The sequence below is a fragment of the Triticum urartu genome, chromosome 1A (genome assembly GCF_056163025.1).
Source record: "Triticum urartu cultivar PI428250 chromosome 1A, HENAU_Tu73, whole genome shotgun sequence".
Lineage (NCBI taxonomy): Eukaryota > Viridiplantae > Streptophyta > Magnoliopsida > Poales > Poaceae > Triticum > Triticum urartu.
The window spans coordinates 526873274-526882763 of NC_141873.1; positions in this window are offsets into that span (position 1 = coordinate 526873274).

Genomic DNA, 9490 nt, shown 5'->3' on the forward strand with positions numbered 1-9490 from the left:
TAAACTGTTTAAGAATCAAAATCGTGAAGTGTTTGCCAGGTACATTGGTACTACCTGCAGGAATGGACCGCCTATGAAGAAGATCTGGGTACCGAAAAAGTGTCTGGAGAATCTTCCTGTGATTGTCATCATGACACCACAGGTGAAGAAGACAAACCCCAGACCACAGGCTTCATACGGTCCAAAGGCTTCACATAGACAGAGGACTCACCCGAGTCGCACTAATGCAAATGTTTTGCAGGGAAACCATACTCAGGCTTATGAATATGAGCGCGGTTCATCAAACCGCCATGTTCATAAGACCAAGAACTATTCTGCTTATTCTTACGAGTACTATTGTCCACCTGCAAGACTGTTTGCTAGGGATCCAAAGCCAAAGTTCTTAGATGCTGCACTTAGACTTATTGCTTCTAAGCCACCCTTTGAAGATGTGGGTGGCTAAGAAAGCTTAACTCTCTTTTGCAGGGAAAGGTCTCCAGCAGAAAACCAAAATCGTCTGACGCTATTGCTGGGGACCTTAAACATCTTGTAGGGCGCAAGATCAAATGCCCGAATGGTCTTACTATGTACTTCGTTCCTGAATCGCTTGCTACTCTCCCTATTAGTCCTAATCTGGATCTAAGCTTTCATAACCCACTGGTTCGTCAAATGTTTTTGCTTCACAATTCTCTTCCTGAAGCCTAACCCCCTAACTGCACTGTAGGGTATGACACCAGCGTCTTCAGAATGGATTATTGATAGTGGGTGTACCAATCACATGACTGGCAAAAGAAGCCTTCTTATGGACTCAACCTTACGTCCATCCGACAAGAGTGACATCACATTTGCTGACACTGGTAAAAGTAAGGTATTGGGTCTAGGTAGAGTTGCAATCTCAAAGGATCAACACATGGATAAAGTCATGCTTGTTGAATCCCTTGGCTTCAACTTAATGTCTGTCTCAATGCTTTGCGATTTGAACATGATCGTAATGTTTGGAAAATATCGCTGCCTTGTTCTAATGGAATCTGACAAGTCTCTAGTGTTTGAAGGGTATCAGAAAGATGATTTGTACGTGGTAGATTTCTCAGCAGGACCACAACTTGTCGTATGTCTTCTAGCAAAAGCTTCAGAATGCTGGCTCTGGCATCAGAGGCTAGGGCATGCTGGCATGAGGAACCTCCACACCCTTGCAAAGAAGAAGCATGTCATAGGCATCGAGGGCGTCAAGTTCAAGAAAGATCATTTATGCGGTGCCTGTGAAGCAGGAAAGATGACGAGGGCCAAACATCCCTCGAAGACAATCATGACAACCACTCAACCCTTCGAACTGCTCCACATGGATCTTTTCGGTCCCACTCATTACTCAACTCTTACTACTACTGCTTGTCTCTATGGCTTTGTCATTATTGATGATTATTCTAGATATACTTGGGTGCACATAATCCTCTACAAGACTGAAGTGCAGGATGTCTTCAGACGCTTCGCCAATCGAGCAATGAACAACTATGGCGCCAAGATAAAGCACATCAGAAGTGACAATGGCACTGAATTCAAGAACACTGGCCTTGATACATATCTTGATACTTTGGGCATCACACATGAATTCTCAGCTCCGTACACGCCACAGCAGAATGGCGTCGTCGAACGCAAGAACAGAACACTCATTGAGATGGCCCGAACGATGCTTGATGAATACAAGACTCCAAGAAAATTCTGGCCTGAAGCCATTGACATTGCATGCCATACAATCAATCGTGTTTATCTTCACAAGCTTCTGAATAAGACATCTTATGAGCTCCTTACTGGCAAGAAGCCAAATGTCAGTTACTTCAGAGTATTTGGCGCCAGGTGCTGGATCAAGGATCCACATCACACTTCAAAATTTGCACCAAAAGCACATGAGGGTTTTATGCTTGGATATGGAAAGGATTCGCACTCCTACAGAGTCTTCAATCTCTTTCATTATAAAGTGGTTGAAACAGTGGATGTGCGGTTTGATCAGACTAACGGTTCACAAAGAGAGCACCTGCCAAATGTGCTAGATGAAGTTCCATCCAGCGAATCAATCAAGCTAATGGGAACTGGAGAAATCATACCCTCTGAAGCTCAACCTGAAGAGGAACTTATCATCTCCGCACCTGATCAACCTGAAGACAATGCTCATCCTGAAGCCAATCCCACTAACAATGACAATGATCAGCAAGAGCAAAATCTTCGCCCTGTACATCCTCGTGTTGCCAATGAAGTGCAGATTGAGAGAATAATTGATAGCATCAATGCACCTGGTCCGCTCACTTGTTCAAGGGCAACTCAGCTAGCAAATTTCTGTGGGCACTTCGCATTCGTCCCAATAACAGAACCCAAGAAAGTTGAAGAAGCCTTCATGGAACCTGAATGGATTCAAGCTATGCAAGAAGAGCTTCAACAGTTTGAGCTGAATAATGTATGGGAACTGGTTAAGCGTCCAGATCCTCGGAAGCACAATATAATAGGCACCAAATGGATATACCGCAACAAGCAAGACGAGCATGGTCAAGTTGTCAGAAACAAAGCTCGTCTCGTTGCTCAAGGATATACTCAAGTGGAAGGCATTGACTTCGATGAAACATTTGCTCCTGTGGCTCGACTTGAAGCCATACGCATACTGCTGGCCTATGCAAATCATCATAACATACTTCTATATCAAATGGATGTGAAGAGCGCCTTTCTCAATGGCAAGATTGAAGAAGAAGTGTATGTTGCACAACTGCCTGGCTTTGAAGATCCGAAACATCCTGACATGGTATACAAGCTCAACAAGGCACTGTATGGCCTCAAACAAGCCCCTCGGGCTTGGTATGACACACTCAAATACTTCCTGAAGAGCAAAGGCTTCATACCTGGTTCCCTCGACCCCACTCTCTTCACGAAGACATATGATGGTGAACTGTTTGTGTGCCAAATATATGTGGATGACATCATCTTCGGCTGCACCAATCAGAAGTACAATGAAGAGTTTGGATATATGATGCAAGAGCAATATCAGATGTCCATGATGGGAGAGCTGAAGTTCTTCCTCGATCTTCAAATACGACAGCAACGCAACGGCATCTTCATATCTCAAGAGAAGTATCTCAAAGATTGCCTGAAGAAGTTCGGTATGCAAGACTGCAAAGGCTTCACGACGCCAATGCCAGCCAAACATCATCTGGGTCCCGACGACAATGGTAAAGAGTTCGATCAAAAGGTATACCGCTCCATGATTGGTTCTTTACTTTATCTATGTGCATCTAGGCCAGATATTATGCTTAGTGTTTGCATGTGTGCTCGATTCCAAGCGGCACCAAAGGAGTCGCATCACTTAGCTATGAAGCGAATTCTTCGATATTTGGCTCACACCCCAACTCTAGGATTATGGTATCCAAAGGGCTTAGAGTTTGATCTGGTTGGATTCTCGGATGCTGATTATGCTGGTGACAAGGTGGATCGCAAGTCTACATCAGGCACATGTCATTTTCTGGGACGATCACTTGTATGTTGGTCTTCAAAGAAGCAGAACTATGTATCTCTCTCCACTGCTGAATCTGAATACATTGCTGCTAGATCTTGCTGCGCTCAGCTTCTATGGATGAAGCAAACACTCAAGGACTATGGCATTCATCTGAAGCAAGTGCCACTCTACTGCGACAACGAAAGCGCCATCAAGATTGCCAACAACCCAGTTCAGCACTCGAAGACAAAGCACATTGAAATTCGTCATCACTTTCTCAGAGATCATGTTGTGAAGGAAGATATTGATGTCATACACGTCAACACTGAAGAGCAATTGGCAGATATCTTCAGCAAGCCCTTGGATGAGAAGAGATTTTGCAAGTTACGGTGTGAGATAAATATCCTGGAATCCTCAAATGTCCTGTGATCAGGCACACATCCTAACACTTATGCATATTGATGACTTAGATGTGCAACACACGAAGTAAAGTATATCTTCAATCAATGAAGACATACATTCTAAGTGTGAATACATTAATGTGGAATTTGACTTCGGAACGCCACGATAATTGTGCGCCGTGTCTGGGTCTAATACTTCCTATACGGTGGGTAACGCCACCACCAAAGGTTCTGTTCGAAGTGTTTCACTCATGGCGTTACATTTGCTATGTTTTCACATTTGGTTTGGCTTCAATTTCAACATGTCTTCATGATTATCTTCACTATGTTGAATATATATATATACTAGTGTTCTGTCCTCTACAGCATTCACTTATAGCTATCTCTTCATGTTGAGTCTTTTGAACTAAGTGAATGTGATCGGACCCTAACCTCTCTATGCTTTCTATCTCAAAATCTATCTCTCCGAGTCATATGCATTCTATTGAAACTGTCGAATGTCTTCTATGCGTCCTTGTCAGCAAAAGATACAGAGACAAACATTAAGTCCGTTTTCAATGCTCATTCCTTCACCTGAAACCCGGAGAAGTGGGAACGACCACCCGACAATCCAGGCGTGCGTGGGATGTGGAACAACCTCCGACATGCTGCATGATGGCCACGTGTTCCTCAGATGTGAATCGCCAGGGGCGCCTGTGTAATAACACTGTGTCACCCCTGTACCTATAAATACACGCCTCACCGCAGTCATTATCTCTTCTTCCACTCTCGCACGAACCCTAGCGCCCCCGCTAGCCCTCGACGACGCCGGCGACTAAGCGCTTCGCTGCCGCAACCTCTCTGATGCTGTCTTCACGCCGACCGCGGACATCATCTTCTCCGCCGTCGCCGTAGGTGTCCTCCGTCGCCAAGTTAGGGCACGGACGATCGAACTGCTCGGCCTCCTCTTCCACTCCGTCTAGCAGTTCTTCGTGTGGTAAATAAAACTTCCTTTTTACAGCCCCTTTGATCCTATAGCTTACTTTCTACCACAAGCAGTTTCTGTTCACACAAGTTGGATCTCTTACATACTGCACCTCATAATATGCCTAGTATATTCACTTGTACTTCACAAAGTAGTTAGATTCCTCACTTGTACTGATCCATGGATTCGTACAAATCTGGAACCAACTCCTTATCTATGAGTGAATGTCTTCGCACGATGAGGTCAATGTCTTCTAAACTGATTTATCTTCAAAATCTTCTGAGAATGCGTATGACCTCTTCCCCTTCCCTCGCACCTTAATGCTATCACAGGTACATGTCTGTGGGAGAATCCCTTGGTTCTCATAGTCTGCATTCATTTGCAGAATCCTTACAGCGTCATATAAATTCTCCCGAAACCAGTTCCTGTTTGTCCAGCAAACGAAAGCCCTTGAAGCCTTTGAACGTATTGAAGCCTTTCAGTTTAAAATCCATGGCTTCAGAGAAATCTGCAAGGAAGGGAGGCAGATAGAATCATGGCGGAACATCAAGAGATCTTCCTGATGACCTCTCAGAACTTTACAAGACAGATCCTGAAGAGGATTATAATCAGCGCAAGACCCGAATCTAGTGGATTTGAAGATATTGGGCAGAACAATGGTTCAAATACCGGTTTGTGACCCAAGAATATGCTGAGAAAAACGCCATCAAGCGACCGTGGGGAGACATCCTATACAAGAATCTTCAACCCAGGTCCAGAGAAGAAGCCATTGAACAAGGCTTCTATCCCTGCATGGTCCGAGGGCCACAGCCTGCAGATGCACACCCATCGTCACTACTATGGTGCCGTGATGACAATCTGTTCAAGCGCAACTTCCAATTTGCCAAGAACTCAGCGAAGCAGAACAAGAAGTCTTTGGGATTAGACTTCAACCCTGGTCCCTCTGCTCCCCATGCCGATGGAACTCGCGAAGCTGAACCCAATCTTCTTGGGCCCTTCTACAACCTTGAAGATCTCATCACCCATATCGTGGTTCAAGGGACTGCCGTGAATGAGCCTGCAGATGACGCTGCATCAGATGAAGCGCCTGCAGCGCCGCAGCCAAAGAAGCTGAAGCAGCCAAAAGCTTCAAAGCCTGCCTCTGCACCAAAAATCTCACGGCCGAAGCCACTGGCCACTGCACCTCCTGAAGACAGTGTGCAGTCTGAAGATTTGTCACGCATCTCCAAGCCCCATAAGGTCAAGATGCCTCTGCCACACACTGGCCAAGAACTGACAGCTGCTGCCATTCTGCGAAACGATGCCATTGATCTGTCCAGTGATGAAGATCTTGTAGATGACGCTCTTGAGCAACTCATCAAGAGCAAAGAAGAAGCAGAAATCTTCAATGATCTGCCTCTCTTTGACGTGACAATCATCCACAACTTCATTGATGAGTGGTTTGACACGCCCAACATCAGCTTCGAAGATCTGCAACTACCCATTGGCCTCAGTGTCGCCTTCCATGGCGCCATTGCTTCAGAGCTAGCTCTCGCTCAGCGCATCGTCAAACTGAAGCAAAATATTGACTATGAAAAGGCTCAGTTCAGGAAGCATATGGCCAAGCTCAGTGTGCAAGAGTTCAAGAACTTCAAGATCATGCTGCATGAGCTTAAAGAAGCCTTTCTCAAGAAACGCGCAGAAGCTCAGGGTTCTCGGGAGCGCATGAAGAGCCTGGCCGACAAGTGTGTGCAAGGCTACAACGAGGCTGAGAAGCGCAAGGCCCTTGGGCGTCCGGGCATTGATCCCAGGATGGCTGCTAAGTAGAAGAAGAAGCCCACTGTGTCCGAACCCAACGCACCAAGGCAGGAAGCAGATCCCATTGTATTCCCAACTAGCATGACTGGCTCGAAGCCAAAGGCCCGGTCAACCGCTTCAGAGCTGAAGAAGACGAGGACTGCTGAGGCTGAAGCAAGGAAGAGAAAACAACTTGAAGCCTCTGCTACTGCTCCCTCCAAGAAGAAGCGAAAGACCAAGAAGGAACGGGCTGCTACTACAGAGCCCTTGATTGTTGAACCCATCTCCATGGTTCGCCCTGACGTTGAACCTCAAGAACGTCAACTGACTGTCCATGAGCCTGCTTTCACAGAGGCTCATGAAGCTAAAGACTTTCCAGCAGCTGATCCCATCGCTGCTGAAGACATTGGTCATCATGACCATGTTGAAGATGATGCAGTTCTTCCTCAGCTCGAGCACCAACAGGTATCATCGCCTGTGCTAACGCACAGCGAACTCATCAGCATTGGTCGTCCTCTGACGCCAATTGCTCAGGATGCATCATGGGTTGATCGCCCACAAGCACAAGAGGAAAAAGACTTTGAGGCCCAGCCAACTCCAACTCCACAGGCGTCGCCAGCGTTACGCAGGCTTCGCAAAGGACCAAGGCCTCCAGTCTCTGAGTCTGAAGCTACAGCTGCTGAAGACATTCCGGCTGCATCAGCCGATGAAGAAGAAACCCCAAAAGCTGCTACTTCCCCGTCCCACCAAGAAGCTGTTCTCGAGGAGAACGTGACTGTGACCGACCCTCCAGCTCGTCAAGTGGAGGTTGAGAATCTTGAGGCTACCACCACCAACACCAATGAAGCCACTGACGCTGTCATGGCTGAAGCTAATGTGGAGCCTTCACCAACCCAAGCACCAGAAGTCAGCGAAGCCACTGATCCCACTGCTTCTATTCTTGCGCCTGCTGCTGGTCCTCAGTTCGACTATCATGTTGAGCACAGGCCTCAGGTACAGAAGTCAATCCCAAGATTGCCCAGGTTTCCAGGTCCTGCATCAGCACCTGGATCCTTCAATGTCAATGGCTTCAAAGCAGACAACACTTTCTTCAATAGCTCCAGGAAACCCTACTCAAGGGAAAGAATATCATCTGATCGGTTCTGGAGCTATCCGCAGCGAAGCTATTACTCCTGCATTCTCTACAATCAAGGTCGCATCTTCCCACACAAGCGTCTTGACATTGAAGCAATAGCTGGTCTGCCCTGTCTGGAAGAAGCTCTGGATTGCTTCAAAGAGGTTGGATTGCTGCCGTTCGTCACCGACCAAGAGCATTGGAATGAAGAGTTACTGCTCCAATTCTATGCCACACTTCACATCCGCGGGTACAACAAAGATCCGAAGACTTGGGTCCTAGAGTGGATGACAGGAAATGTTCATCACGAAGCCAAAGCCTTTGACATCATTGAGCTCGCTGGTCTACCCACTCCTGGCGATCTCTACGAATCTGGTTGTCAACTTCACAGTGAAGCTGTGGAAAGCATCTTTCAGAAGCCTGAACCCAACATGAATCAGATGCTCAGTATGATGAAGCCATTGCCCCAAGATGCTGCATATCCCAAAGAGTTCTTTGTTGAATACCTTGAGTATCTGCCAAGGACTATTTATCACATCATAAGGCGAACTCTCTGGCCCATCAAAGGACACTCTCCACATGCCAAGCTGGAAGGTGCAATGAAGACCTTGGTCTTCTATATTCTTCATGGCAAATGCTTCAATGCACAGGACTTCTTCATCCGTCAATTTGCTGCATCAGGCTCTGATTTTTTGGCTTGAAGTTCTACGCTCCATGGATAATGCGGCTGATCAAACTCCACTCCGCTATCTCATATCAGCCATCTGCTCGCAATCATCGAATCTTTCTGCCTGATCTGGATATGTCTATTGAAGCCATTTATCCTGAGCCTACCAAGGAACCTCTAAGTCTTCAAAATGCGGAGCATCAAAGTTTTTCTCAGAACATTGAAGGAGTTGAAGCAGTCACTCATGTGTATCCTTTGGCTGGAACTACACGTGCACCACATCCTGCCCTTACTGAAGCCACCGACAGCACAACTGCCCAGCGACCCAAGAAGCGCACTCGCGTTCTTAATGACCGAGAGCTTCTGGTGGCTCTTCATCAGAAACAGGATAGGCATCATGACTGGCTGAAGCGCCAAATGCAAAGCCTCTTGGTGGATGTCAACCGCATTCGCAATCTTGCCACCAAGAATGCTTTTGTTGCCCATGAAACCTCTCAACGCACATGGAAAGGGCTGACGCTGATGTGCTCTAAAGATGATCTTCAAGAGGATGGCTTCTCTGAACGCTTCAAGTTTGACTCCACACCTCCTCAAAGGGCCGTGCTGCGACGAACTCCATCTCTCGAAGACTCTGAGTTCTCTTCCTCTGCTACAACTGTGAATGCCAGAGTGATCGAGGATGAAGACGATGCCACTTCACCGCCACCTCCTTCAGCACGCTTCGACACTGCTCCAAGTTTTTCTGCACCGCCGAATACCATCGACGACCCTGCTGCTTCACCTACTCTTTGTGGGAACGAGTAGATGCTCTATGTCTTCAAACCTTTTTGGTCCTTGCTGACAAAAGGGGGAGAAGCATATGAGTTTGATAGTCTTCAAGCGGGTCCATATGGGCGGGTGCTTTATATTTTGCTTCTTGTTTACAACTCTCGTTTTGATACATTTGGTTCTTTGAGTTCTAACACTTAAACTCGATGGTCGTCTGCTACTTATTTGCCACTTTGTGATGCGATGATAAATTCCGCATGTGCGACGATAAATTCCGCACTTAGATCATTTTGCAGACGTCCATTTTCCATTATGCATGTCATTATCTTCACATACCTTCACATGCATA